General features: G+C 38.3%; 1 pseudogene across 1 annotated transcript; it reads left to right on the top strand.

Moving 5' to 3' along the window:
* The first annotated feature begins 615 nt into the window (after positions 1-615).
* Positions 616-2694, top strand: LOC309662699 (NADH dehydrogenase [ubiquinone] 1 beta subcomplex subunit 2, mitochondrial pseudogene; annotated as a pseudogene). The gene has a single exon. The product of its transcript is annotated as an NADH dehydrogenase [ubiquinone] 1 beta subcomplex subunit 2, mitochondrial pseudogene (transcript).
* Positions 2695-5824: the final 3130 nt, after the last annotated feature.

The following is a 5824-nucleotide window of genomic DNA, read 5'->3' as shown; positions in this document are numbered from 1 at the left end:
GAGAGCATTCCACATTGGCCAAGTCAGAGTTCAAGGTGTTGGTGGGGCTTCTCCAGAACCTTCGGGGTCAGGGGGGAACAGGTAGAGGTGACCAGAGGCAGAGTCAGCCCTACACATGGAAATGGTGAGGAGACCACTGGGTGTGGGTGGGAGGAGGCCACCCAGGAGATTACCAGGCCACACGTAGAGCCCTACACCATCCTACAACCTTCCAGGCTCTGCTGGGAAGCGGGTCTTCCCAGCCCAGGGAATGGGCTGCACCAACAGCACCTGGTCTAAGGACCACCACAGGATTCCTTCAGACCAGGGTTCCTAACACCGAAAGAAAGTGTTGTGTGTGAGTGGAAGAGGGAGAACCCAGTGTTCTCTGGGGAGATGCAACTTCCTCAAGAGATTTGCGGGGAAACTTGAATTCTGAGAAGTTAAGAACCACAGGGAGAGCTGAAAGACGAGGCACACCCCAAGACATCTGGGTTTAGCAAGTGGAGCAAATAGCCAGGAAATTTATTAGACAGAGAAAACTTTTATCGAAAAACTATTTAGAAATCAACTAAGACTGGGCGGGGCGCCAAGGGAAGTGACGTGAGGCGGCGGTGCGGCCTGGGGATTGCTGTCCGGTTGCGGGCTGGCATGTCGGCTCGGACGCAGCAAGCGCCTTTCCTGGGCGTTGGAGGCCATTTCTTTAGGGGCTGCCTCACGCGGGTGTCAGAAGGCGCTGGAGTTCGTCATGCCGGTGGAGGTGTGCATATCGAGCCCCGGTACAGACAGTTTCCCCAGCTGACCAGATCCCAGGTGATCAAGGTGGAGTTCTTCAGTGCAACCATGCGGTTCTGGATTCTCTGGCGATTTTGGCATGACTCAGATGCCGTGCTGGGTCACTTTCCATATCCAGATCCTTCCCAATGGACGGATGAAGAATTAGGTATCCTTCCTGATGATGAAGACTGAAAGTGTAGACTCAACTCTTTCCAAGAGCCAGGTGAGAATTTCAAGAAATTACAGACATCATATTGTATATTAAAGTTGTAAATTAAAGTGTTTTGGTCAAGAAAAAAAAAAAAAAACACAACAACTAAGAGTAAACTTTGAGCAACCATCAGCAAATAGAAATAAAACCCCAGATGTTAGTGTATGAAAAAACAGGTGGAGCATGATAGGTGTGTGACCATGTAATTTTTGGTTCAAAATAAGAAAATTCTGAGAGTGAGAGAAAACATTAAAAAGAAGTAAAGTTTGATAACTGTTTATTGAGTACAAATTAGTTGTATTATATTGTTGGAGCCACCATACTGTCCTATTCAAAAACTATTTTAAAAATAACTTTTAAAAAATATATATAATCTATATAAATTAACATTAAAGCAAAAATTACCCCCAAAAATTTATATTGATTATGTGGACATCGTAAAATAGTATCTTAAATTCTTATCCTTGGTTTCTATTCATGTCGTTTAATCAATTTTTTAGTCATATCTGTCTCTAATACCAAGACACTAGTATTTTTCTGAAGAATGTATTCTCTTTCATTATGCGTTTTTTGTTTTTGTTTTTGTAAATTTATTGAAGTATAATATGTATACACAAAAGTGCACAGATCATAAGTGTACAGTTTGATGAATTCTCACAAAGTAAATAGGTCCGTGTAACCAGCATTCACATCAAGAAATAGAGTGTTACCAACACCCCAAAAGCCTCCCTGTGTTGCTTCCCTTCACTCCTCCATCAAATTTAACTACTGTCCTCACTACCAACACCATGGACTATTTTTGCTCACTTTTGAACTTTATATAAATGCAGTTATGCATCTTTCTCTTAGAATTATGTTTCTGATGCTTCTGTGTATAGTTGTGTGTAGTTGTGGTTTGTTTGTTCTTGTGGCTGTATAATGTAGGAATATATCACAATTTACTTTTTTATCCATTCTACTTTAGAAGAATATTTGGGTAATCCCAAATATTCTTTTATGAATAGTGCTGTAATAAACATTTTTACACGTGTTTTGGATACATTTATCTTGAGCCTGTAACTAAGGAGTGGAATTGCTTAGAGCATGTGTATGTTTAGAGTTAGAGTATGTGTATGTTTAACTTTGGTAGATACTGCCAAATGGTGTTCCAAAATGACTGTACCAGTTTGCATTTCCACCACTAGGGTGTAAGGGTTCCAGATGCTCTGCTTTGGGGCTAGCATTTGGTATTGTCTCTGATTTTCATTTTAGCAACTCTGGTGGGTGTGTATTGCTGTATCATTGTTTCAGTTAGCGATTGCTGTGTAACAAAATACACCAAAACTTACAGGCTTAAAATAACCACTATTTTACTACATGGGCCAATTACATGGGTCAGAAGTTTTGGCCTGTTGTCATCTGGGCAGTGCTTCTGCTAGTCTTTCCAGGGGACACTTATGCTGCTGTAGTCATCCAGAGGCTAAACTGGTACTAGACAGTCCACCACAGCCACACTCACATGTCTGACATTTGGTAGTTGTTGTTGGCTCTGCCTCCCTTTCCAGATATTCTGTCATCTTCAAGGGGGCTGGCCTGGGCTTCTTTGTATGGTGGCAGCAGCATTCCTAGGAGGTGCACAACATCACTTCTTCCACATTCTCCTGGCCAAAGCAAGTTACAAGTCCATCTCAGATTCAAGGTCTTCTGGAGTCTTGTATGAAAACATGTTGTACTTGTGGAAAATAACATTATCTTTTCATGGGAGGAAAAGCAAATTCTCATTTCAAAAAAGCCATGCCTGCAGAGACTAAGAAATTAATGAGGCTGTGTTTGCAAACAATCTAACTACAATTATTGTGTGTTAATTTACATTCCCCAGATGATTAATGGATATATCACTTTTTCACAAGTTTATGGCCCTTTCAAAGCTTGCTCATGTCTTTTGCCCTGTGAAGCTGTGTATTATATATTTTGGACAAATGACCATTGTTAGGTATATATATTATATATAATCTTTGCTTTATGCACTGGCCTTTTAACACTTAACAGTATCCTCTGATAAACACAAATTCTCAATTTTAATATAGTCAGCCCTTTTTTAAAATAACACTTTTGTTCCTAATTTAAGAATACTTGCTTACCAGCAAGTCATGAAGATATATCGGGTTGGCCAAAAAGTGCCTTTGGTTTTTAAGTATAAATAAAAGACACATTTTTCATTTTCACCAAGAACTTTATTGAACAACGTATTCACCCTTTTGTTCCACTACCTTCTGTCATTTTGCAGGTGACTTCATAATTCCATCTTCCCAAAACTTTTTATCTTTTTGAGCAAAGAACTGTTCCAGGTGCCTTTTACAGTCTTCCAGGGAATTGAATTTTTTTCCATTAAGAGAATTTTGTAAAGACTGAAATAAATGGAAATCCGAAGGTGCAATGTCTGGTGAATATGGCGGATAAATCAGAACTTCCCAGCCAAGCTGCAACAGTTTTTGCCTGGTCGTCAAAGAAACATTCAATCTTGCATTATCCTGATAGAAGAATATGCATTTTCTGTTGACTACTTCTAGACACTTTTTATCGAGTGTTGCTTTCAGTTGGCTAATTGGGCGCAGTACTTGTTGGAATTAATTGTTTGGTTTTCCAGAAGGAGTTCATAATGGAGGACTCCCTTCCAATCCCACCATATACACAACATCACCTTCTTTGGATGAAGACTGGCCTTTGGTGTGGTTGGTGGTGGTTCACTTCACTTGCCCCATGGTCTCTTCTGTTCCACATTATTTTTTTGTACACTATCCACTTTTCATCCCCATCACAATTTGTTTTAAAAATGGAATGTTTTCCTTATGTTTAAGTAGAGAATCACATGCAGAAATATGGTCAAGAAGGTGTTTTTTGCTTAGCTTATGTGGAACCCAAACATCAAAGCAATGACCATAACCAAGGTGGTGCAAATGATTTTCAGTGCTTGATTTGGATATTTTGAGTATGTTGGCTCTCTCCTGTGTGGTATAACGTTGATTGTCCTCAATTAATGTCTCAATTTGATTGCTGTCAACTTCAACTGGTCTACCCAACCGTGGAGCATCCTCCAGCGAGGAATCTCCAGCACAGAACTTCGCAAACCACTTTTGACACCTTTGCTCAGTCACGGCACTTTCTCCATACACTGCACAAATCTTTTTTTGCGTTTCAGTTGTGTTTTTACCCTTCTTGAAATAATAAAGCATAATATACCAAAAATGTTTCTTTTTTCTTCCATCTTCAATATTAAAAGGGCTCTACAAAAATTCACCAATTTTGATGTCGTTTTTTAAATGCACGCTGATATGACAGCTGTCACATACAGTCTAACAAAATTGTTTCCCATGACGTTAAAGACAACTAAGTGCTACTAGAGCCATCTTACAGGAGAAAAAGAACAAACATTTTGGACACCCCAATATTTGTGTTGTATTCTTAAAGTTTTATAGTTTTACTTTTTATATTTACATGAACAATCCACCTGAAATTGATTTTTGTGTAAGCTGGGAAGTAGGGGTCAAGATACACTATTTCTTCCACATGGTAGCCAATTAATACAATATGTTAAAAATAACTTTTATACACTACACTGGAGTGTCACCTTTGTCATAAAGTAGATGATGGTACATGTGTGTATCCATTTCTGGACCCTGTGCTTTTTCCAATATATCTATTTGTCTGTTCTTTCACCACTAGGACAAAGTCTTAATTATTGCTATTTTAAAATGTCTTAATAGCTGATGTTGCAAGTCCTCCAGAATATTCCTTCTGCTCTTCAAGATTGCCTGAGTTGTTCTTGGCATTTTGCATTTTCCTGGACATTTTAGAATTAGTGTGTCAATTTTCTGAAAACAAGTTGGGATTTTGATTAAGATTGCTTTGGATAGAATAACTTGGGGGGAAATGACATCTTTGCAATATCAAGTCCTCCCTTCCATAAACATGATATGCCCCCTCCATTTATATTGTTCTCCTTTCATTTATAGTAATAGTATTATATAACCCCTAGTGTAGAGGAGTAGAACATCTTTCATGACATTTACTCCTGTTTCCTTTTTTTAACTGAAAAATTTTATTGCGATCGTTGAAGATTCCTATGCAGTTACAAGAAATAATACAGAGGGACCCTGTGTACAATTTACAAAGTTCCCCTCAAAGGTAACATTTTGCAAAATTATAGTATACTATCACAGCCAAGATGCAATCTACCAAACTTATTAATATTTCCCAGTTTTACTTGTACTCTTTTGTGTGGTGTGTGTATTGAGTTCTATACAATTTTGTCACATGATAAGTTTGGGTATTCACCACCACAGCTGTTTATTTGTTGTTTTGCCAACAAATAAACAGCTCCATCACCAGAAGGATCCCTGGTGTTGCGTGTTTATAACCAAACTCACATTCTTCACACCCACTCTTCTGTTCCTAAACCCTGTCAAGAGCAAATCTGTTCTTCATTTCTAAAATGATGTCTTTTTTTAAAGTTACATAAATAGAATCATACAGTATGTAACATTTTTGAATTAGCATTTTTTTCACCCAGCAAATTCCATGGCAATTCACCCAGCGTTGCACCTATCACAAGTTCATTCTTTTTAATCGCTGAACAGTATTTAGTGGTAAGCCTTTAACATACTTTAACCATTCACTTGTTTAAGGAAAGCTTGGCTGTTTGCAGTTCTTGGCTATTATGAATAAAGCTGCCATGAACATTCATGTATGATTTTTTTTGTGTGAACCTAAGTTTTCATTTTATTTTATTTCATTCCCAAGAGTGCAACTGCTGGGTCGTATGGTAATTGTATGTTTAATTTCACAAGAAACTGAATGACTGTTTTCTAGAATGGTGGA

Source organism: Balaenoptera physalus (assembly GCF_965194825.1).
Source record: "Balaenoptera physalus genome assembly, chromosome: 6".
Classification (NCBI taxonomy): domain Eukaryota; kingdom Metazoa; phylum Chordata; class Mammalia; order Artiodactyla; family Balaenopteridae; genus Balaenoptera; species Balaenoptera physalus.
Note: the sequence above shows the minus strand (reverse complement) of the source record. Positions and strands in the feature narration are given on the sequence as shown.